General features: G+C 40.9%; 1 pseudogene; it reads left to right on the forward strand.

Moving 5' to 3' along the window:
* Positions 1 to 16334: 16334 nt before the first annotated feature.
* The window catches only part of LOC118846728, a 119713-nt pseudogene continuing 109334 nt past the window's right edge, over positions 16335 to 26713 (forward strand).

Raw genomic sequence — 26713 nt, forward strand, 5'->3', positions numbered from 1 at the left:
CCAGTTTCTAAGGACCTACTAGCATATGGTATAATGTGTAGCAGGCCTGCCTTGTAGTCACAAATCTTACCTCTGATATATGCCAACTGTGTTACCCTAGGCAAGTTATTTAGCCTCTAAGTTCCCTAAGTAACTTTCTAAAATGGTAACTTATAAATTAGACCATGTCAAACCCATCAGATTGGCAAAAGTGACAAAAAACATATTGGAAGGGCAGTGGAAAAACAGGTATACTAATGCACTGTTAGTAGAACTCTGAACTGATCCAGCTGTTTGGAATTTGCAACTAGGTCCCAAATCATGTGTGCCACTTGACGTAACAATAACCCTACTAGGTCTACACCCCAAAGAGATAAAAGAAAGAGGAGAAGGAACTATATGTGCAAAAGTATATATAGCAGCTCCTTTTGTGGTGGCAAAGCTAATGGAAATCAATTAAGGAATGGCTGAATATATTATGGTATATAAAGGTAACGGAATACTTACTCTGTAAGAAATTACAAAGGTTGGGAAAAGATGACACACACCTTCGATTCTCTCCTACTGGAAGACTGAGGCTAGTGGATCTCTTAAGCTTAGGAGTTCAGAGCTTCAGAAGGGCTAATGCTAATTGGATAAGTCCACACTAAGTCTGGAAGCAATACAGTGAGCCTCCAGGATTACGGTGTCAGCAGGCTGCCTAAGGAAAGGCAAACCAACTCAGATCAGAAAGAAAGCAAGTCAAACCTTTAGTGCCAATCAGAAGTGGAATCAGGCCCAACATGGGCAAAATTGGAAGACCTAGTCTCAAAAAAAGTTTTACAAATAAATGATGAGGATGTTTCATAGAAACCTGGGAAGATTTGTATGAATTGATGTAGAATGAAATAAGAAGAAACTGAAGAATAACTTATACAATAACTACAACATTATAAAGACAAATGTAACCCAGGCTCCTCTGGGTATGCGCAGTTCTAACATGGAATCTGGGTTACACAAACAACTTCAATACTTAAGAATGCCAATGAACAGTAATGAACACCCAAAATTTCAGATGACTTATAAAATATGCTACCCACCTCCTCACAGAGAGGTGATGGATGGACTCAGAGTGCCAACTAAAACATGCATTTTGGACATGGACAATTAGGGGGAAAATTGTTTGATACAAAAGTCTTGTCTCTTTCTCCCCAATGGGGGAGGATGAGGTGGAAAGGAAAGAAAATAGATTTTTATCAATTGAAAAAAAATAATTTTAATCAAACCACAACTTATAGATCAACTGATAATCTTCATCCATAGAGGACATTTTCACCATGGAATCCCCTACACTCAAGCAATCACAGGTTTAAACGAGAAACAATTCACATCATCCAATACATTATCCTGCACATTTTAGAAACTTTCTAAGTTCCTGGAGAATTTAACTGAATTTAATTTAATAAGTTGAATTGGAATTGCAAAGTAGGAATCCAAATTCAAGTTCTCTGGTTCCAGACACAGTACACTTTCTGCCATATCACACTGCTTCTAGTGCAAATCAATGGAAATGTGCTACAATCAAAAGATAACTGGACTTGGGGCCAGAAAACCTGGGTTCAAATCCTGCATATCCACCTTCTATTCTCCGTGTGACCTTAAGTCGCCTAGCTTTTCCATATCTCACTCTCCACATCATTAAAATGAAAGGATTGGATTAGATGATCTCTCAAGGTCTTTCTAGTTGTGACTTTATGGTTCTAAGCCTGCGATCATCAAAACCACGTCTTTGATAGGGTGTCTACAGCACCACCTTTGTAATTAGTTATGCAATTGTAGTCGATAAGCATTTATTAAGTAGTAAGGCTACCATCTTGGTGCTGAAGGAGATTGCTACCTAGGTGATGAAGTCAAATTTATACATGTGAAATCATTAGAGAATCTCAAAGATGTCACATGAGTTCAAGGCAGAAAGAAATCAACAAGGGGCTTCATCAAAGAGGAAGGATTTGAACTAAACCTTGGGAGAAAAGGATCTGGAGAGCTGGCAAAGAAGAAGGAAAGTAATCTGTGCAGTGGGAACATTGTCAGCAAAAGCACAAAGCAAGATTGTAAGAACAAGAAAGACACAGAGGGCAGCAGAAAGTTTTGACCGAACTGATCCCACTCCACCCCTCATCCCCATACCTAAAAATCCTTACTGAGCTCCCTGACCGAAGAATGGAATCAAGTCTGGTCAAATTGGCACTGGCTGCCTACTTCTCGGCAGCCGAAGGCTATGTCCCAGTGCTTCTGGTTGTATGTCTCTATGGGCATCCTTGGAGTACTGGTACTGACCTCCCGGCTCATGCTGCTGGCCGGTCCTCAGCTTCAGCTCAAAGCAAAGCAGTTGCTTTGGAATCTCGAGGTCATCCATCGTCCTTGTACGAACGGTCAGGGGATGTTGAGTTGCAGAGCGCGTGGCTTTGAAGCAGTGTGCTGGCTCTGCTCCAAGATCTTACTCCTGGTGACCTTGCAATGCCATTTGATGTTAAATATAGAACATGGGGGCCAGGGTGACAGCTCCAGAGTCCTGGGCAAATTCTATTCATTTCTGTCTCTCCATTTATCACCATCTGTTTATCTCCATATTTTATAGTGCTAATCATCCTAATACTGAGCGACTTCCAATTCTGTCCTTTAGCCACAGGCTAAATTATACTACTAGCTCCCATTTACATAGCACTTCAAGGCCTGGGAAGTGGTTTAAGTACATAAGCTAATTTGATCCTTACAACAAGAGGCCAGCACTACTATTATTCCGAATTTGACAGATGAAGAAACAGAGGCTCCATGTTTTCATAGTTCAAAATTCAGCATTCAAGTCAATCAATGAGCATTTATGTTGTACCTACTATATGCCAGTCCTATACTAGGTACTAGACCTACAAATACAAAAGTGAGGCAATACTCTAACCATTATACAACATTACCCTGTGGTGGTGGGATGACTTGTCTAATGACTATAAATATCATAATAAGTCGGATATACTTTTTTAATTCACTAGATCCTTGAGTCAGATTTTTTTTCACTTTGGAGAGAAAGAGGAAAGAAAGGAACAAGCATATATTAAGCACCTACTCTGTGCCAGCTACTGTACTAATAATAAGAAAATAAGCTCAAATGAGAGATTTAGTCATAAATCTATTCCAATACAAAATGTATTGGTCACCATTTATGTACATGGCACTACGCTCAGGGTTGGGAACACAAATATGAATAAACTACCTTCAGGTAGCTTCCATTTAGTGGGGAAATAAAGGATATCTGAAAATAACTGAAAGAATTTGAAAATGTAAAAGTGAACACAATAGGTATAAAGTGCTATTGAAAATGAAAAAACAAACAAAACCAGGGCATTTGCTGAGTTTGGTGCACACTAAATCTAATCTCCTCTAATTCTCTGCATTTACATTCCACAAAATGAAAACTGAGGAAGGAGCCTCAGGCACTAAACAATTATTGGATTTAGATCTGGAAGGGGCCATTTAATACAGAGCATTTAATACAGAGAGGTTCTTTAATTTTTTCATGTTGTGGACCCCTTTGGCAGTCAGTCTGGGGAAACCTTTATGGCTCTTCTCAAAATCAGACTTTAAAATGCACAAAATAAACCCAAAGGATTACAAGGAAACTAATTATGTTGAAATACAGTTATGAAAAATTTAAAAAACAACAAGAAAAATCCCTGATCTAATCCCACACTTTCATTTCTCAGAGTTTCAGAGAAGGGAATGACTTGCCCAAAGTCACACATAGGGTTAGTGGCAGAGCTGACTCGCAGCACAACTCATGTTTTCACGTGCCATCTTGTATAATTCCAGAATTATCTTACGGGAGTCTTATCTCCCCAAAAATTGAGTATGATTTCCTCTAGAGAAAGAACACCCCATCTGGTGTTTTCTTGGCAAAGATACTGGAGTGGTTTGCCATTTCTTCCTCCAGCTCATTTTATAGCTGCGGAAACTGAAGCAAACAGTTATTTGCCCAGGGTCACACAGCTAGTAATTATTTGAGGCCACATTTGAACTCACAAAGTTGAGTCTTCCCTACTGTAGGCCTGGCACTCTAGCCACTATGCCGTGTAGCTGCCCCTCTCCATCTTTTATCCAGGGGTGGGGAACCTGTAGCCTCGAGGCCACATGTGGCCCTCTAGGTCCTCAAGTGCAACCTTTTTAATCCAAACTTCACAGAACAAATCCGCTTAATAAAAGGATTTGTTCTGTAAAGTCTGGATTCAGTCAAAGGACCACACTTGAGGACCTAGAGGTCCATATGTGGCCTTGAAACCACAGTTTCCCCACCCCTGTGACCTATACCATACTCCTATGGCCATAAATAGACCCAATAATCCCTTTACCTGATGAAATTGGGAGAAGGGGACAGGAAAACAGGAAGCCCATGGTCCTGGAGACCTTTCTGCTTTGCAATTAACAAAACTGGTAGAAGGACTATCACTAGAATACCACTCCAGAATTGAAACTGACCCACTGGACTTGGCTGGTACCTGCCCTGCATTTGTATTTCCCTAGGTGAGGAGCCAGCTATGTAAGCCCTACTCTGTTAGAAGCAGCAGACAGTGAGTGACCCCTGAACAACCACAGGATTACCTCTCTGTGCTGCATCTTCCATGATGAAGCCCTAAGTGTACTTCCTTTGCAGTGACATCTTGGACACTTCACCTAATTTTCCCAGCTGAAGTATGTATGTCTAACACTTGAGAAGGACTTGCTCTGGCCATTGCTTGTAAGCAGAGACAGGGTAGATCCTCCTCTGCAAGGCAATTTGCAGGCGGTCAACTAGCAGTCTGGGAAGTAACCCAAATGTTTTGCACTCAGAGACAAGGGCCAGTGGAAATATGGAGAAGTCCTATTTCCAGAGTCACCTAAGCCTCTAGAATCCCTCCATTCCAAAGTGGAATTATGGGACTTTGACCAGCCAACTTTGTGAAGGTCAATTGCCCTGCCCCTTCCTCCCTTCTCTGGCCCTCTAGTGCCTACTAAAGGAAAATAATGGACCTAAGATTCCAAGGGATCTGTTTTTATCTCTATCTCCTATGAAATCATCACTGCTACTAAGGCTGTCTGAAAATGATTCAAGCCCTATGTTGAAGACAGTAAGGGATGACAACTCCCTCATACATAGGATGAACTGTCTTTCAAGGCAATGAGTTTACTATCACCGGCAGTGTTCAAGTAGAGAAGAATAGGGATAGAGCCCAGACCTGTGATTTCATTGGTATGGGGAGCTCCCAGGTGAGATGGCTCAATCTACCAATTCAGGTTGGCACTTTCTCTGCAACTTGTGGTCTCAGAGAAGAACTGAACGGTTAAATTCTTTAACATAACCAGTATGTATCAGAGGGAAGACATAAACCTAGGTCTTTCTGTCTCTTAAATCAGCTGTCTCTCCACTATACCATATTCCTTTGGGCATAATTAATTAGGCTGTTTCCCCTCTACTTGCATCATATCAATGATTTTGAATCCTAATATACAAACTGTTTCCTCTCCCTTGCTCACTGTTCCCTCAGTCTTATCCACTTCAAGCCTACCTCTTCAATGCCCCAGATCCACCTTCTCCATCCACTGTGCTGTTGGAATGCCTGCTCCATCATTAACAAACTTACCTTTTGTCCTAAACCTCCTCCTTTCTCATTCCCTCTGTTCCCTAGTCCTTGCTTACAATCTTGGTGCCATCCTGGACTCCTCATTTTCACTCACATATCCACATATCCAATTAGTTGCCCAATAGAACTCTTTGTAGCTTCATGATACTTCTGCACTATGTCCCCTTCTCTCCACCTCCCTACCCCTTCTCTTATATAGCCTCCACCTGACTTCAAATCCTCCTAATCTCTCACTTGAATTGTTGCAATAGCCTTCTGGTTAATTTCCCTGCCTCAAGTCTTTCCCCACCCTAATTCATCCTCCATTCAGTTACCAAGCTGCTTTTTCTCAAGTGTAGATCTGATCATGTCACTACCATCACCCGCAATCAATAAGTTCCATTGGCACACTATTACCTCCATGATCAAATAAAAACTCTATTTTTTTGGCATTTAAAGCTATTTACCACCTGGCCCCTTCCTACCTTTCCAGTCTTTTTACACTTTATAAACTTCCATGTTCTCTATCACTGCTCTTCTGGTTGGTCCTTGTATCATGGCACTTTATTTCCCATTTCTATACCTTCACACTGGCTGCTCCCTACCAGTCCTGGAAGCATCTGCCCTCTCAGCTATGGCTCTCAGTTTCTCTGGCTTCCTTCAAGAATTAGCTCAAGTCCCTCTTACCCAGCAATACCACTTCTAGGGCCATATCCCAAAGAGATCATACAAATGGGAAAAGGACCCACATGTACAAAAATATTTATTGCAGCTCTTTTTGTGGTGGCCAAGAACTGGAAATTGAAGGGATGCCCATCAATTGGGGAATGGCTGAACAAGTTGTGGTATTTGAGTGTAATGGAATCGTATTTTGCAATAAGAAATGATGACCAGGTGGACTCCAAAAACACCTGGAAAGATTTATATGAACAGATGCTGACTGAAGTGAGCAGAACCAGGAGATCATTGTAGATAGTAACAGCCACAGTGTGTGATGACAGACTTTGATAGACTTAGCTCTTTTCAGTAATGCAAGGACCTAAAACAATTCCAAAGGACTCATGATGGAAAATGTCGTCCACATGCAGAGAAAGAACTATGGAGTCTGAATGCAGATTGAAGCAAATTATTTTCTTTTTGTTTTGTTTTTTTTTCTTTCTCATGGTTCCTTCCATTCATTCTGATTCTTCTATACAACATGACTAATGTGAAAATATGTTTAATAGGAATGTATATGTAGAGCCTATATCAGATTGCATGCCATTTTGGGGAGAGAGGAAGGAAGAGATGGGGAGAAAATTTAAAACTAATGGAAGTGAATGTTGAAAAGTAAAAATAAATAAACTTTTAAAAAAAGATTAGCTCAAGTCCCACATTCTGCAAGAAGCCTTTCCCTCATCTCCAAGCCGTTAGTGCCTTCTCTTCTGAGTCTAGCTTCCATCTATTCTGCTTCTATCTCTTATTTAAATATTTACTTATATATTGTCACCTCCCACTAAAATGTAAGCTCCTTGAGGGCAAAGCCTGTTTTCATCTTTATGTAATGAGGCTATCTAAATTCATGGATTGAAATGAGGCAAAATATATACATCTCGAACATCTTCTCCTCTCCACACAGCCCTTTTTCAAAGGTTCCAAACCGTTCCAAAAGCAGTTGGTCACTCTGCTCTCCTTGGAGAGAGGGAGTACTGGGCTAGAATTATATCTATCTATTCCCTTAAATATTATCAGCATAAGGGAAATAGTTGTCAGGTTTAAGCTAAACCCCTAGTTGCTATTTCTTAATGGAGAATGAGAGACCCTAAGGTTTATATCCAAGATTTAACTCTTTTCACACCAGATACCAGTTCTACAATGAATACACCAGCCACTAGCAAAACAGAAATCTGAGAAAGTAAACATATGGGAATATATACCAAGCAGTACAGATTGAAGGAGCTCTCCCTTTGGGAATGAAATATTTCAACTCAACTGATAGTTACAGATCTTACCCAAGGGAAAAATTCCCCAGAGTCTCTAGTATAGCAAGCTGTGGACAGGGAAAAGATGGAGATTCAGCCCCTCTCACATCACCTTCTTCCCAGAGTCTTTTTCTCCCTTCAGAGACCTAGAGAGATATTGGTATCAGGAATCTTCTCTTTCAAAGCTGTAGAAGCCAGAACACCCTGAGAGACAAGTGAGCCTGAAGAGTCTGTATGCTGCTTTTTGTTAATTCTACCCAGTTCTTCATATAGGCATGGAGCATTGCTTTGCACCAATGAGGAGACAGCCTCAAACCAATGGGGCTTTGGGGCTCAAGTTACATTGGTATCCTCAGTGCTCAGCACAGTGACTGGAATATAGGAAGTACTTAATAAATGCTCATTGCTTGAGGAGAGGGATTTCAATTCATTAGACAAAGAGTTGAACTCAATATTTCCTTTAATGTCTATAGTACTTTAAGGTTAATAAAGCTCTTCACCACTACCCTGTGAAGGAGATAGTTCTCATTTTGCTGAAATGCTTCAAGGATTCCTAATATTATCAGCATAGGTACTCCCTCCATAGGCAACAGAGCTAAACATAGATCTCAATAACTGTAATACTTGATAGATGGCCCTAGATCGTAAGGTCCCAGATCTAGAACTAAAAGTGATCTCAGAGACCATCTGGTTTAACCCTTTCATTTGACAATGAAAAAATTGAAGCTAAAGCAGGTTAAGTGACTTGCCCAAGTGCATATGAATAGTAAATAGGTGGGATCTGAACCAAAGTCTTAACTCCAGAGCTAGCATTCTTTCTGATATACTGTCTTTAATACAAATTATTTTCAATATACTATTTGTAATACCATTCCTAGTATATTATTTGCAATATATACTATTTCCAATGCATGGTATTTCTAGCATACTATCTGCAATATATATTATTTCCAACATGCTATTTACAATATATACTATTTCCAGTGTACTATATATACATATATAGTACATATACATATATAGTATATATACATATATTATTTCAAGTATACTATTTGTAATATATACTATTTCCAAAATGCTATTTTCAATATATACTCTCCAACTTATTATCTGTAATACATAGGTGGTTCAATGGATAAAGCACCAAGCCTTGTGCCAAGAAAATTCATCTTCGTGAGTTCAAATATGGCCTCAGACATTTACTAGCTACGTGACCTGGGCAAGTCACTTAACCCTATTTGCCTCAGTTTTTCATCTGTAAAATGAGCTGAAGAAAGAAACAGCAAACCACTCCAGTATTTTTGCCACGAAAACCCTAAATTGGGTCATGAAGAGTCAGATAAGAGGAAAACAATTATCAATAATTTGCAACATAGACCATTTCCAACATGCTATTTGCAATCTATGCTATTTCCAACATGTTTGGAATGCATACTACTTCCAATATGCTATTTGCAATACATGCTATTTCCAGGATACTGGTTGCAATATATACCATTTCCAACATGTTATTTGCAATGCATATTATTTGCAACATGCTATTTTCAATATATACTATTTCTACTATACAATTTACAAAGCATGCTATTTCTACCAGAGCACTGGCAATGAATACTATTTCCAATATACTCTTTTCAAGGTATACTATTTCCAGCATAATATTGGCAATATTCTATTTCAAATGTTCTCTTACTACACCTAGGGGTATCCCTACATCATTGAAATCATATAGGGACAAATATGAATACATTAAGGTTTAGGTCACTTACCTGAGCAGGTGAAATATTGTATTTCCGTTTTACAATTTCAATGATTCCTGAAGCATAAATGTCAAATGAGTCACTCTCCTACAGTCACTTGGCTACTAAATGATAGGCCTGAGCCTCCAACCCCCTTTTCTCAGGCTCCTGCTCTTCCCCATCTTCCACCCTCCTTCCTAGGCTCTCTAAAGTCCCTTCCAGCAGTCTGAGGCCATGGTTCCTTCTAACAGGCTGAAGCTGGCAATCATAATGCTTCTCAATGTGTCAGCACAGGACGGGAAGGCCTTAACCTCCAGCCCCCACATGAAGGAGGTAAAATGGAGTGCTGCCCATGTGTGCTGGAGGAGAATGGCCTTAGTCATCTTTCACTGAGCTCTCTCAGCTAAGCAGACCAGGAAAATCTACATCATGTGGAGATGTCACTATTCCTTCCTCCCCTGACAATATCCAAAGTGGGTAGTGTGTACCGCAAGCCACCAGGCAAAGGGGCCATTGCCATGTGCTGGAATTTGATCTCAAGCCTACAGCAATTATGTATGTGTATGCATATATGGCTGTGTATACGCATGTGTATATGTATGTACATGGCATAATATGTATGTGCATATGCATATGTGTGTGTATTGCATACACATATGTGCCTTGCATTATGTGGTGTGTACATATATATGATATTCATATATACATACATACAAATACTATACATAAACCTGTTTGTGTCTGTATTTACACGTATGTGTATGAGAAGGGAGAGACATACACATATATCCATATGCACACATACATATGTGTGCACATATATATATATTGAGAGGGCATGCACACATACATATACATATATATGCAGGTATATGTTTATGTATATATATGTGTAAGGGTATACATGTGTATGAGGATATATACATACATATATACACATATGGACATATATATACATGTATGGAAAGAGATATATATGTGTGTGAGGAGATATAAATAGATATGGACATAGAGATATCTATATATACATATATACACACAGATATAGATACATATCTATATCTATCTACATACACACACACATACACACACACACACACACACACACACACACACACATATATATATATATATATACACATACATGTGGGTATGTATCCTCATTCCTGGTCAATAACCAATAATGTGGGTCCATGTTAATAGGCCATGGCATTGACACAAAGAACTGCTTCCTAAGCATTATGAAGTCTATTGCTAACTTTTCAGGAAAGAGAAATGGATGGTGAGAAGGCAGTGCGATGAACTAGAAGAGGAAGAGCAGGCCTCCAGTTGCTAGGTCTATGACCCTGGACGAATTACAACCCTCGTGAATCTCAGTTTCTTCATCAGTAAGATGGAAATGACAATGTTCACGCTACCTACCTCACAAGACTGTGGTGAGGAAAATACTTGGTCATGTGGGTTCTTTAGGGGGTGACATGATGTGGCCTAACTTTAAGCCATATCATAGTTTATATGATAGTTTATACCACACAATTTAGCATTTTCATAATGTTTTCATTTATTTTACATGTAAGATATGCAGGTCCACGAAGATTGATATAGGTGTGTTCAAGTTGGGTGGTCTAGGTGGTACGGGCCACAGGTGGCATGGATAGGTACTTCTAGAATTTGTCCCACCCTTTTTCAAGATTTCTACCTTCAGGAGAACAGGCTGTACCTTCTTTTTTTTACCTGTCTGCAAGAGGAATATTAGATTGGAATTATCCCTACCTACCTTCTCCCACTAGTGAGTTCCTCCTCGGACCTTTATTCAGGGGAGGAGTCTGAGATGTCCACCCTCCATTCACGACCTAGTTCAGTCTCTGACTCTCTGGACTTCCCCACGATGCTCCCATGTGAGCACCTTCCCCTACCCTTTTTCAGCCCCTTTTTTGGTGTTTTGTCTTCCTTCATTGGAATGTAAGGTCCTTGAGGACTGAGACTGTCTTATTGCTTCCATCTGTAGTCCTAGCATTTATCACAGTTCCCGGCACTCAATGAGTGTTTGTTGCCTGCTTGCCTGTCCCCTCAGATATTTCTGGTCTAGGGGTATACTAGGTTCAGAACAAAAACCATTTCTCTGGTTGCTATTAAGGGTAGCTTATACTCTCCAGCTAAAGTCCATCCCACTCAAAACTGGTTACACAAAAGACAACTGCAAATAATAAATAGCAAGTAAGCCCACCTATCCAAGCAAAACAGCAAACAGAAAACAGAGAAGTTACACAGATTAGAATATATCAGAAAATTGACAAAAGCTAGTGAACTCTTCTGAAGTGAGATCTCAGCTCAAATCAATCTCACTCAAAGAGAAGTTCCTAAATCTCTAGGAGGGGGGCAACTAGGTGGCACAGTGGAGAGAGCACTGGGCTTGAAATCAGCAAGACACATCTTCATGAGTTCAAATTCAGCCTCAGACACTTCCTAGCTGTGTGACCCTGAGCAAGTCACTTAACCCTGTTTGCCTCAGTTTCCTCATATGTCAAATGAGCTTAAGAAGGAAATGGCAAACCATTCTAGTATTTTTGCCAAGAAAACCCCCAATGAGGTCATAAAGAGTAGGACAAAACTGAACCACAAGTCTCTAGGAAGCCAGAAATGGGCATGTGTAAGAGGCTGGCTTCATCCACACATCTACCATTTACAAAGTCTTTCTGTCTTTCTTCTCTGGAGTATCTTCTATCCACATATGACCCCTCCAAGAATCTCTGGAAACACATGCTACGCTCTCCAGAGAAATCCAGGTACCAACTTCATTCCTTATATGAGTACTCAAAGTTTCATTCTACTCGGCATTCTCTGTCAAACTAGTCCTATGAAGTGGTACACAAAATACCTCCCTCTTGGATGGAAGCCTGGGTCCTTTATGTGCCAAAATATAGCCTCCCCAACTAAACTGTAAGCTACCTGAGGTTAAGGACCATACCTTGTAACCTCTTTTGTATTCCCCAAACACCAGTACTGAGTGGTCACGTGAAGCTCAATCAGTTTCTAACGATTTATCAATTGATTGGTTTGACATTACAGAAAGCAGCAACACAAAGGTTGGTCACACCAAGGCATAGGGACTGATGAGGCAAGGCTAGCTAAGAAAGACCAGTGCTAAGGGCCCAGCAAAACAGAAGGAGTCTAGTAACTACTGAAGAGTGAGATAGACAAGGATTCAGGTCTAGGCACCTAAGTCAGCCAAGGCAAGAAAAGACAGCAAGGTCAGGGATGTAGCATACAACAAGGCAGACAAGGTCTCAAGTTCAGGAGGTCAACTAAGACAAAGAAGACTCAGAAGATACAATAAGAATATAATCATTTGAAGAGGAAGAATTTTGAAAGGCCTCAAAGAGAAACTGAAATTGAAAAAAAAAGAATTGAAAGAGTAGAAGAAGGAGAAAGACTCAAGCTGAAGGAGGGGGGAAAGAGTTGAGCTAAAAGAGGATTATTGAAAGAGAAAAATGTCTGGAATTGAAGAACCTGAGAATGAGGAGGAGGAGGAGGGAAAGGTGAAGTACTCCAACGGAGTTTACCTGGGCTGCTCAATGTTTTTATCTATGAAAGAGAGCCATCTCCAGAAAAGACTTTACTAGACACACAGACATACTAAAGGCAGAAACTTAGGTAATCAAGGGGAAGTAAGGACCTTGATTCCTGAGGTTATAGTTATCCTTTCTATATCTCAAGGATCAGGGGTGTGGTACCCCACTACATGCCAAAAGATCCCAGTAAAATTTTTTGGCCTTCCCTTTGTAACAGAGAAGTCTGAATTATTTTTCTTTTTCTTTTATGAGGTGTTTACAATACCTTATTGTAAAATTTGGGTTAAATATTTACTCATAGTCTCTGCATCATCTGCTGGCTTTCATGTGTTTTCTGAGGCTTCCGCAAAACTCCCCAAAAATTCACATTTAATTATGCTAACCCATGGTATATCAAAACCCTTATTGGGGAAAGTCACAATGTGGAAGGATTACTATATATTTTTTCTTCTTTTACATCATCCCCTTATCTGCATAGAAAAATAGAAAGAGATTGGAACTGAGAAAGTGGGGGATCCTGAACTCTAACAACTCTTGATTGTTTGTTGGGAAGGCAATGCTGATTGGGTGTGAACTAGCCAACAGAGATTAAAGAGGAGCATAAGGAATCCTCGCCCTTAAATGGGGACCAGGTGGTGTGATTAAAAAAAAAATTGATTAAGCCTGAGGGCTTGCTAGGTGGAACCCACCTCTACGTTACAAAGAGCTTGGTTTCTGAGTGCAGTAATCTTCTTTCAAAGATGAAATACTTTTTCTAGCCTAGACTCTGGAAAAGCTTCTGGTTATTTTTTCCCCTAATGAAAGACCTTTTTATGGCTCCATTGGGTTTTTCCAGGCTGTTTACCCAATATGTTCGTGCATTCTACACTCTGGTCAAATTTGCTGTTCCCCACATAAAACTTTACATCTCCCACCTCCATTTCTTTGCATATGCCTGGAGAGTTCTCCCTCCTTACCACTGTTTCTTGGAACCCTTAGTCCCTTTCAGTGCCCAGTTTAAGTGCCACCCCAAGGGAGGTGATGTGGATAAAGCATTTTGCAAGCATTAAAATGCTTTACAAATGTGAATTCTTATTAGAATTCTTCTATCATTATTGTTGATTGCTTGACTTCGGCTAATGCCTTTGGCCAGTTTGGCTCCTCTTGACACAAAGCCTGAGGTTCACTGCAGCAAGTCACCCAGAAGAGTGGGAGCAAAATTCCCACTGAGGTGCTCTTATGATCTCATGCATTTCCACAGAAAGGGAAAACTCTGCCTCATCTCCAGAGGGCATAACTTTTCCCCTCTTCTGGCAGAGGCACCGTGAGAGCCTAGACTGCTTCTGGCTGCTGTCTATTCTCCCCTCTATCCAGGCATTTTCCTGGCTGAAAGGAAGAATTCTTGGGGTGAGAAAGGAGGGGCAACAGTATAGTGCAGTCCAGCTCCCCTCTGTGCCTAGGAGGGCATTTCGATAGTGCCCTCCTTCCAAGGAAGGGAAGACTAGAGCCCATGGGGACCCCCAACAGAGCAACATCGAAGGCAGAATTGGACACAGTCCCTGACCCCATGGCCTTTCAAAAGGAATTGTCCTCCCAAACTGCTTGAAAGCACAGTCAGGCTGACTGAAAGGAGTCATTGCTGGGTTTCCTAGGTTTCTGGCAGACACTCTTAAAGAAGGTTACATGTGGTTTTTTGCTGAGACAGTAATAAATTAAATTATAGTTCTGGACTAGTTATCACTTCGCTTTATAATGGTAGATTGTTCCATCCTTTGAAAAAGCACAGATTCAGTACTTTCTGGAATTCCTTTGGCTTTCCAGATTTTGGGTCTCCTTCATACAAAACATCTGCCGTGATGTTGTTTTTCTTTCTAAACAGAAATATTTAATTTTCATCTGGAAATTGGGCTTCATGTAGCTATATCCTTTCTCAATCATATAAATAGGCTCTCCTCATTATCTTTCTTTGTTTTGAGTGCCCTATGTAATGATCACTTTCTATTTTTGAGAAGGTGGGGAGAGGACATGTTACCCTTGGGAACAACATCCCCCACAAGCCTGTGCAGAGCACAGCAGGTGATCACAGTGTCCCAGGGCCGACTGCTTGGAGAGGAGCATTTGGCGTGTGCCTGGTAGGAGACTAAGATGGAAACTCTAGTGAAAGAGAGGAGCAAGGCACCAGAAGAGGAAAGAGGATGAAGATAGATGTGGGGTTAAGAAGCTGCCCCACAGCTGTGTGTAACTCCTGCTGCTACTAACGGAAGGCTTTCCCTCCGCCATGCTCAGAAGACATGACTGCAAAACATCCGCCCAGCTGCAGGTCCCATCGGGGAAGCCAAGGTTACCAGACTCCAGTGTTTCAGAGATCCGGGGCTGAGATCCAATGTCTTGTAAACCCTGAGGCTCCTGGGTTCAATCACTGGGCAAGCTGCTAACACCCCATTTCCCTTCCTCTAAGTAGATGCATTGAACTGATTTAGCAGCTCATCAACTTGGGGAGGCGGGGTGGATGGGGAGTGGGGGGGGCAGTGTTGAAAGATTGGACTTCCAAACCTGTTTGTCCTGTTCTCCTAGTTTATAGCCGCACACTGAAAAGCCAGGCTGGGAAACAGAGCTGAGCAAACTCACAAGCTGTGACCCATGGGAAAGGGTGCCCTTTGAGAAACTGGTGGTGATACCGTCTTCTCCTTAATCGTCATCTCCTGTTACACATTCCTAAAACTTTTAAGTCAATGTCCTTCTGTGTTGCAATTAGTCACGTGAGTAATTCTGACCAATTCAAAGGTTCAGAAAAAAGGAATGCGTTCTTGGGCAGTAGTTGAATAGATGGATGTAAATAAGGTGGCAAAAACTTGAATGTGGCATCAGGGGTGCGTGTTGGCATGTCATAGGTGTCCTGCTAGTAGGGAAACTGAATAGAAGTTTATCTTTTTATCTCCCTGAAGCATTTGGATATTTTAAGTGCTTAACTGTTGTTTTCTGGACCATGAGTCAGTCAACAAACATTTAAGTGCCTACCATGTGCCAGGTACTGTGCTAAACCCTGGGGACACAAAGAAAAAGCAATAGATAGTCTCTGTTCTCAAGGAGCTACAGTCTTGTAGGGGAGACAACGTGCAAACGATGATATACAAATAAGATACAAACAGGATCAATTGGGGATAATTAACAGAATGGTGGTATTAGCATTAAGGGGGATCCAAAAAGGTTTCTTGCAGGCTTCATTCCGGAGCATTCCAGGTATGGGGAGCAGCCAGTGAAAATGCAGCCAGAAGATGGAGCAGCTTGTTGGAGGAGCAGCAAGGAGGCCAGAGTCCCTGGACCATGAAATGTGTGGAGGTAAGTAAAGGCATAGGAAGACTAGAAAGGTGGGAGGCTGTCTGTTATGAAGGACTTTGCATGTCAAACAGAGGATTTTATATTTGATCCTAGAGGTGATGTGGAAACAATGGCGTTTATTGAATGGAGGGTGACATGGTCAGGCTTGTGCTCTATGAAGATCAATTTGACAGGTGAGTAAGTATTGGAAGAACTGGAGTAGAGAAAGACTTCAGGCAAGGAGACCATGGTCCAGACATGATACAGTGATGCCCTGGGCCAGGTTTCTGGCGGTGTCAGAGAAGAGAAAGGGTTATATACTAGAGATATTATGCTAAATACAGCCTGAAAATACAGCTAATATATATATTTAGATATATGAGGCAGCTAGGTGGCACAGTAGGTAGTGTCGGGCCTATAGTCAGGAAGACTCCTTTTCACGAGCTCAAATCTGGCCTCAGACACTTACTAGCTGTGTGACCCTGGGCAAGTCACTTAACCCTATTTGCCTCAGTTTCCTCATCTGTAAAATAAGCTGGAGACGGAAATGGCAAATCATCCCAGTATCTTTGCCAAGAAAACTTCAAATGGGGTCATGAAGAGTCAGACACGACTGAAACACCTCAACAACAACAAAATGTATATGTGTGTGTACGTAGTTGTATAACATTTAAGCCTTTCAATCTATCCCTTTCTCTCTAGTCTTACTTAGCAAAGGACCTCACTACTTCATGCCTAAATTACTACAACTTCCTCCATGATCTCTCTGACTTCTCTCAGTTTCTCCTTTCTTTGATGCTTCCTGCTTGAGAACTTGAGACTAATCTTCCTTAAATTTGATTTTTGTCAATGTCAGTCCTCGGGCTCCAAGTCTTCAATTTAGTTGAACAACTATTTATTAAGTGCCTATTATATGCAAATTACCATGCTAACATGTGAGGGATGGGGTTATAAAGTGTCTGTATATCTTTAGGGTTATTGTCAAGAATCACAGCGTCTTTAAGTTGGAAGGAACCTCAAAAGTCCTCTGGTCCAAGCTTACCTGATTAGGAATCCCCTCTGCAACTTTCCCAGCCTCTACCTGAAGACCTTTGGTGAAGCAGGACACATCAAGATATCCTCCCAAGAATGCTACTTTTGGACAGTGCCACCTTTATTGTTAAGCTTTTCCTTTCAGAGAGTCAAGATCTGCCTCTTAATTTATAAAAGTCATTTTTGAGAGTTTTGCAAATTTTACAGAGCTAGAAATTTCCCCAAAACTTCATATACTTGCAAGTCCACATTAAATATCTATCTCCCTTAGACAAAATACTCTCTGTATTCTAGGGAATTCCAAAAGTCTTCTGTTGACCACAGCTTAAGGATTCCTAGGGTTGCTGACTAGAAAGAGGAGACATTTATACTTTGAAGTCCTTTCATTGAACAACGTCTTTATTAATTCTGGAGGAAAAAAAGTGAAAATAGATTTTTTAAAATTATTTTTATTGATTCATGCTGTTTTGACATCATCTAAATTTCTCATCATAAACCATCTCCTCCCCCTCATTCTGCCCTTCCCAGACAGCCATGCTCTATTAAAAAAAAAGAAATAAAAACAAAAGTTCATCAAAGCTGATTAGCACTTCAAAACTTTTTCACATTATATATGGTACTCTCTATCCATCTTCCTCTCCCTTTGAAAATAAAGAGCATGTCTAAACACCTACTATGTGCCAAGCCCTTTACTAAGTGCTTTACAAATATCCTCACTCACATATTAGAAAGGGAGGACATTGTTCCAACAATCTGCTAGCAGCTGCTGTGGGGGTGAAAAACCGACACAAGCCCAACAACAAGAATGCTGCAAGCACAGGTTCTTTTGATCTGCTTTACTAAGGAAAGTAGTGTTAAGGGGGTTAACAATCTTATTTCAATCCAACATGCAAATATCATTCACTTAGTTCAAGGGAAAAAACAAGCACCCTGAACTTCAGAGCAAATACAAACAAATTACAAACATACATTTATAAACAGACCAAATACAATTCATAGTTACCAACATCTGAGTTCCAGGAGTGAGAGCCTCCAAGCAAATAGTTCTGTTCTCTCTTTCTATACATTCTTTAGCCATCATCAAAAGTCACCTGAGCAGGCAGAACCCAGGCTCCTACTATTGGCTCTGGTCTTAGCAACTCCCCTTAGGATCCTGAGGGCTTCATGCCCACATAGGCTTAGCACCTAGTAGATAGGGGTTTGGGCCTGGGGTTTAACACCCAGTAAGACACCCAACTTAATTGATATTAAGTGTGCCTTTTTTGTTGCCTCCCCCTTGGGCTGCTTGGGACACAGGAGGGAGGGGTGGATTTGTTTATGGTGGGGTAGGGTAAGTGCCTTGGACCACCAGGGACCCCACCCCGTTGGCTTTATTGCCCAACAGCCCCTCAGGACTTGGAAGCGGGGGCTGGAACAGCATAGAGAGGACAGACCCCCAACAGAACTTTGTTTGGAATTTTTCTTTGAGTTGGGACTTCGGGTTCCAAGAGGAAGCCTGCAGCAACAGTGTGGGGAGAAGGGCATATCCCCAAGAGAACTTCATTTGGACTTTTTTGTTTGTTTGTTTGCTTTTGAACTTTACTAAAGGATACCCCTGCCTGAGGGTACTGGGAAGAAGTCTGCCACAGGGGTGTGTGTAAAAGGACACATGCTCAAGAAGTACTTTACTTGGACACTTTGTATTCACTAAAGAAGATTGTTACTTGCTGGGACCTAGGGGTGGATCATGGTGCATTATAAACAAATTTTGGGGGGAATGATATTGAATGATATGTTTTGTTGTAATTCCCTGATTGATTGAAGAGATTAACTTGCTTTGACCTAGGGGTGGACATTTGAATTATAAACAAGTATTTTGGTATTTTGGGAATGATTGATTGAAGAGATTATCTTGCTGGGACCTAGGGACGGGTCATGTTTGTATTATAAACAAGTATCTGGGAATGACACTGAATGATGTTTTGTTGTGAATGATATGTTTTAGTTTCCTGCTTGATTGGATCAAAATGTATAATGCTTCTATTTGTTCCAGGATCCATGGCCATTTAATTTAAATTTTTGTTAGGCCATGGAAACTGGAAGGGGTGAAGTGTAATATCAGTTAAGTTGGGTGTCTTTGATTGTGTCTTACTAGGTGCTAAACCCCAGGCTCAAACCCCTATCTACTAGGTTCTAAGCCTATGTGGGCGTGAAGCCCTCAGGGTCCTAAGGGGAGTTGCTAAGACCAGAGCCAATAGTAGGAGCCTGAGTTCTGCTTGCTCAGGTGAGGGTTGATGGGCTAAAGAGTGTATAGAAAGAGAAAACAGAGCTATTTGCTTGGGGGCTCTCACTCTTGGAGGTGTGTTGATGTGGAGACTCTGGGCAGCTGTAGTTAAGAGCCCTCCAGCTTTTAAACCCAGATGTTGGGACTTTGTTAAACCCTGGTAACTATGCATTGAGATTTGAATCAGACAAGGTCTGTCTGTTGATGCTTGTAATTTGTTTATATTTGCTCTGAAGTTCAGGGTGCTGGCTTTTTCCCCTGAACTAAGTGAATGATATTTGTAAGTTGGATTGAAATAAGATTGTTAACCCCCTTAATGCTACTTTCCTCAGTAACGCAGATCAAAAGAACCTGTGTTGGAGCTTTCTGTGTACTGGTTGTTGCTGAGTCTTACACCCCTACAGCAGCTGCTAGCAGATTGTTGCTACAGACACAGGGTTTTTAATAGTGTTGCTAACATCAACCCCTCCCACAGCTCTACTCTTCCCCCAAAGACTAAATCCCAGAATGCTAACCACTTTTAGTTGTAGACAGATTTTCCAAGGGAAGGTCAAAACTGATTGAAACATAGACTAAATAGATGGAGTATGGAATGCAGGACTAGCCATATTATAGACATAAACCTTCCACAAGACTATAGTGGCTTCTGTAGATGAGTCGAGTTCGTGTGGTACTTGTCTGCCAAGTCTGGGAGTGTCATTGTTTAAATGACCATTTCCATAAGAGCGTTCTGTTATGGTGGACCTTCCATTCAATCAGCCAAGCAGTCAGCACACTCTAAAGGGAAGCTTCACCTACCTCACTACATGACCAGAGGCAGTGTGGAATGCTGGATTTGTAGTCAGAGATTTTTGTCTGAGACTTGACTTTGCCCCTTCCCAGCCCAGTGACCTTGGATAAGTCTCTTCCCTTCTCATATTCTCAGCTTCCTCATCGTATAAAATAACACTTGCAATGCCTGCCTTCCAGGATTGTTGTGAGTCTCAAAGGAAATAATGTCTATAAAGTGCTTTGTAAGTTGTAAAGTGCTCAGCAGACATCAGATACAATCATCATTGTTATTCTCAGTGTGACCACCCTTCTAGCTCCTGCCATCCTGGTTGTGTGGCCCAAGCAGACAGGCTGTGGCTTAGCAAATGACAAGTAAATTTATGCTTCTGGTTTAATTTGGCGGCAACTGGTAACTTTCCATATGAGTCAAACATACAACCCTCCCTCTTAAAAGGTTAAAATTCAATGAGCACAAAGCTTGGCATGTAACTGAATTCACATCCTTCATTCCTAGGTTTAACCTCTTGAGTCATACCTTTTACTCTATTTCATGATAGTTATTTACCTAATTCTCCTAGCTAGGAACAGGGTGGTAACAGTCCTGTTTTACTTTTCCTTGGTCAGATTACATCAGGGATACTGAGTTCAGTCGTGGTCCCATAATTTAGGAAAGACCTTGGTAAGCTAAAAAGTATCCTGATGAGGGTAACTACAATGGTGAAAAGACTCGAATGTATGTCACCTGAGGATGGCTTGGAGAAGTTAGGGACGTTTGGCCGGGCAAAGAAAAGACTCTAGTGTATGGGGACCAGGGGATTAATGGCCTTCCTCAAGTATCTGAAAAGCCATCATATGGAAAAGGGATTTGATTTGTTCTGCTTGGTCTCATAACACAGAACTTGGAGTGATGGGTGGAAGTTGCACAGGGAAATTTAGACTTGATACAAGGGAAATTTCCTAATGATTAGAGGTCTTTGGGAAGCTTTGGGTTCTCCCTCTTTGGAGATACTCAAGCAAAAACTTAATGCTGTAGAGGAAATTCTTGCTGAGGTATAGGTAGGAATATAATATATGGCTAGCTGAGGTCCCTTCCAATTGTGAATTACATGACCCTGTGAATAAAAGCTCTCTCTGTCTCTCTCTCTTTCTCTCTCTCTCTCCTTACCTTGCTCCCTTTTACACTCATAACAGACACACATCCTGCCTCTCTTTCTCCCCTCCCCCCACTTCTGTTCTTCTGTTTTTCTCTCTGCCTCTGTCTCCACTTGGCTTTGATTGATTCAGCAAATATTAACAATGACCTCACAAGTCACAGAAATTCTAAAAGGACAAAATAGTTCAAGAAACAGTGAGCTTATAAAACCTCTGACCCAACAAACCCCTTCTCTAGCACCCAATTCTTCCTAGTAGACTCAGGAGAGCAAAGCAGGGCCAGTCCCTGAGGAAATAAAGCTCTAGGCAATGGTTGCATCAGGGTGGTGAATCAGGCTTGGGTTACTAACAGCAGCAGTGAAGAAGGTAGAAGCTTGGACAAGATCCCACTTAAAAGAACAGAATGAGCCCAATTATTATTCCATAGGCTGGGCACGGCATCGTCCTTGACTCTTTCCTTACCCTCATTTATAATATCCAGTAAGTCACCAAATCCTATCAGTTCTTCCTCTGAAATATCTCTGGAGTCTATCCTCTTCTTTTTCATTCCTAGGACTGTCATTCAGGTCCTTGTTGCCTTGCCTCTGGGCTGGTGGAATAGCCTCCTCACCTTTCTTTCTAATTCCAATTTCTCCTCCTTCTTATCTGCCCTACACAAATCAGCCAGCCTAATATTCTGAAAATGCCACATTCATTATGTCTCTCTCTCTACCTCTGTGTCTCTCTGTCTCTGTCTCTCTGTCTCTCTCTCTGTCTCTCTCTCTCTCTCTCTCACACACACACACACACACACACACACACACACACACACACACACCCCACTATCACCACCACCCTCTCTTGAAAACTTTCATTGACTCCTATTGATTACCTGGGGAAGTTCAAACACCTTGTCTGGCATGTGGATTCCTCCACAACCTGACCCTGCCCTTCCTCTCCAGCCACATCTCTAACTATCCACCTCTCCTCCATTCCATCCAAATACTTCTGTTTGAAATCCTCTGAATACAGCTTACATTTTTCCTCCTCTGATTTTCTGTTATTCATAACATACCCTCACATAAAAATACCACACTCATTCATCATAGGATGTAGAATTGGAAGTGACCTTACATATCATCCAGTTCAATCTCTTCATTTTGCAGATAAGGAAACTGAGGCCAGACTGGTACCAGCACTCCAAAGGTATTTGTGAAGTAAGATGTGTTTCTCCCACTCATAGGAAGTGCACAGATGGTATCAGAGCAAGGATTCAAACTCAAGTCTTCCGATTCCAAATCCAAATACTTTCAGAGGCTGTTAGTGGGCACAGTGGATAGAGTGTGGGACCTAGAGGCGAGAAGACCTGAGCTCACATCTCAACCTCGGATACTTAGTACCGTGTGACCCTGGGCAAGCTGCTTAACCTCTGTTTGCCTCATTTTCCTCATCTTTAAAATGGGGGTAATAATAGCACTGACCTTGCAGGGCTATTGTGAGGATCAAATGAGATAAAATGTTCAGCACAATGCCTGGCACATAGTAGGCCCTATATAAGTGCCTATTCCTCTCTCTATTCCCCTTTCTACTACATGAGAGTTTCTCTTTTTTCTACTTAACCTAGTTCTCTCCATCTTTCAAGTTCAATCTAGTCCAATTCAATATGTATTTATCAAGTACCTATTCAGTGAAAAGCATTATACAAAAGTCCTAATAGGAATTTCCTCCTTTTGCATGAAATCTTCCTATCCAGAATCATTCTCCCCAGCCCCACTAGCACTTTTTCTCCAAGCTATTCTTTTTATCATTAATCACATCCTATCTTGTAGTATTGGTATTGAACTGTTAATTATTTCTTGGGTCATTACCCTTCTTACTCAGATTGTCAGATCTCTGAGGTCAGGGGCCCTGACATACATTCCTTTGTATCATCCCAACACCTTGTACAATACTAGTTACAAGTACTAGTTACTTGTACAGGCAGACAGTAACTATTTGTTGAAGGCTAATTGACTGTGATTATTACTAATAGGAAATAAGATATTGTTACATCTTTCTCAAACACATAGAGACTTATATCTAGTTCCACCCTAACCCTATAGGGAAGGTTACAGATTGTGGGTATATTCATCCCGAAATAGCCCTGGAAGAGGTGGCATAGCATGGGGGCTTCTCCAACCTGAAGTGCACCTGGGAAGATGGATGTATTCAACTCTAACATTGGACATCAGCTTTTAAATTATTCCCAACATCCTGAATATTATATAGACTGGGAAAGACTCAGAATTAACCCAGTTGTCTCAGAGTACCTCTGGACCTACAATACTAGGCAAAAGAAGACTACAACTGGTCACTAAGGACTTAGGTAATGGAAGGGGAGAGAACAAGGCAACATCTAGTTGGCTATTCAATCTAAGGCTGGATTGAGATCCAGTCAATTGAAAGAGGTAATAGGAATAAGAAAGAGGACATTTAGTAAGAAGTTAATTGGTACTGTAATAAGAGATTGAGTAACATTGAAGAGTATGAGCCTTTATTGGAGACAGATCACTGGTTAAATAGACCAAATAAAGATCTTCAAGAAGAGAGGAAGGTCTTCAAGCATGAAGACTATTTGTCAAAGATGCTTTGGGTGGAGTTGGATATTTAGTAAAAGAAGACTTTGAGATCTCTTCAAATTGTACAATTTTATGACATTGCTATCCCAAAGTAGAATATACCATATACTCCTTTAACTGGTTTTCAAGGTCTTTTCCCAACTGCTGCCAACTTACATTACAGGCATTTTCATCTCGATGCCCTATAAACATTCTATAATCTTCAGCCAAATTTATCTACTCTGACCCCCCCGAGATACTATATGCCTAACCAACCCTGTACCTTTGCTCATGTTATGCCTTGTGCCTATAATGCCTCTTTCTCCTTTACATTTATGGAATACTCATCCATTCTTTAAGACTCAACTCAAATGTCATTTATTCTATGAAGCCAGTAAGAACCCTTCCATTCATACCTCACAAAGGACATTGTGGTGCATGTCTCTAACACAAGCATCACATAATGTTGTGTGTCATAATTATCTGCATTTGGTATCATCCTTTTCAGGACTATAAGCTCTGTTAGGATAGGAATCATACTTTATCTTAATTTTTCCATGTTCCCCTAGTGCCAAAAACAGCATGCAGGTATTGCTTAATAAATGTTTGTAGAATGAGTGATAATAGAGTCATATGACACAAAAATATACACACATAATATATATGTAATATATAAGTAATATATATAGTTATATATAATATTATAAATATATGTATGTATAATGGGGACTTGGGGGCACCCATGTGGTAGGCCAATCCAGATTGTCCACTCTGGTGCCAGTTCTCCTGTCTCCCAAAAGCAGGTCCCTGGCATCTCTTGCATGGGTGCCTCTACCCTAGGTCATCTGGGCATGATCCAACTACCCATTATATATAAATAAATAACACAGTAATCAATATTTCTGACTTCTACGAAGGTAAGAATGCAAATTCATATGTGAGAAGAAGGATCAAATGAAAGTCGCCTGTTGGAAACTTAAAGCCCTTCATAACCTGGGATATTCCTATTTTTGCCATTTTCTTACATTTTCCTCCCTTCCATACTCTCTACAATCCATCTCCATTGGCCTACTCCCTATTTCTTGTGTCATGACACTATTTCCCGTCTTTTCTACTTTATACCTCCGTGCCTGGAATGCTTTTCCTTTTGATCTCTACCTTTTGGTTTCTCTGGTTTCCTTCAAGATTCAGCAGGAGTCCTTTCACGGTCTCTCCATTTGCTAGTGCTTTCCCTTCTGAGATAACTGTCCATCTATTCTGTATATATAATGTGCATCTACTTGGGTTTTTCTAACATGTTTTCTACTGCCATTGGAATGTATGCTTCTTGAGGGCAGGTAATATTTTTGTGATTTCCATTTTCTTTGTATCTCAGGAGTTTAACACAGCATCTGTCACATAGTATGCATTTAACAAATGTTTATTGACTTGATACTATCTAACATGGTTTGGTTTCATATTTCCACATGGACCAGGTGAAAATGGCTAAAAGGGACAAGAAAATGACCATTGAACTCTCTAAAGGATGGTGCTACTTGGTTCCCAAGGAATGGGAATGTGATGGGAGTTGGATTCTGAGGTCTGAAATCTCCTCTTAACCTATCTCCTCCCTTTCTCTCCTCCATCTCCTCGGAGACTCTCCTCCTGAAGGCTCTTCCACCTGCAGTGTCACCTTCTGTCAAAGTCCTCACACGTTTGTCACCAAAATGTTTTGGCAGAAGCATCAACTTTAGGTTTTGACATAATCCCGAAGAGAGACTTTCTCAATTATTACTAATGGAACATTATGCTCCTCTTTGGGAACTTCTGCATGAATAAAAAGGGTCATTAATGACATCTACTCTCAGCCCGGAAATCATTAGTCAGTGCTTGGTGCAGTTTTTTTTTAAGCACCTGGTAATTTCCCACTCTCCCTTCCTCCTCCCCCCTCTCCAACTTGAGTAGCGAGTTATTGAGCTGAATATAATAAAGTCAGTGGTATTGATTCCCTGCAGGTGACTGCTATTTATTCCCCATTGTTTTCTTTCCCATATTACATAATAATATCTCACATTCATATAGCGCCTTTCATTCTGAAGCCCGTTACCAGCTCGGAGATATTTGCTGGCACTGCTGAAATATAACTACTCCTGGGGTTGAGCCAGAGTCATTTAATGATGTACAGGAGTCTGACCCAGGCAATTGAGGCCACATTGACATTATCAGTCTACAGAGCTATTTGCAGGTAAATTTCCAAGCAATGGTTGGATTGACCCAGTTATAACAATCCCCCAACCCCAGACTGAAAAAGCAGATCTATTGTGGTGGTTTTAATGACCAGACTTAATGACCATTGAAATCATAGCCAGATTGTCAATTATTCTTGATGCCTTATAAAGAGGCAGCATGGCATAGTTAATATAGAGCCAACCCTTGGATCAAGAAGACCTACATTCAAATCTTGTTTCTGGAAAGTAATAGATGTGCCACCTTTGCCAAGTCACAACCTCTCATTGCCTCATTCAGTGATCACAGTGATGTAAATTTAAGTTCCTTACACCCTATTTACTGTACCTGAAATGTCCCCCTGCCTCCTATTTTTCACTTATTGCATTCTTACCCATCTTATAGAGCCCAACTCAAAGGCTACCTCGACCATGAAGCATTCTGGGATCCCCTAGACTCCCAACCCCACTTAATAACAATATTCTCCCCTTGGACCCTACAAATTGCTTTGTTTTTAATTATCTAGTCCATTCATC

This window comes from Trichosurus vulpecula, chromosome 4 (genome assembly GCF_011100635.1).
Source record: "Trichosurus vulpecula isolate mTriVul1 chromosome 4, mTriVul1.pri, whole genome shotgun sequence".
Lineage (NCBI taxonomy): Eukaryota > Metazoa > Chordata > Mammalia > Diprotodontia > Phalangeridae > Trichosurus > Trichosurus vulpecula.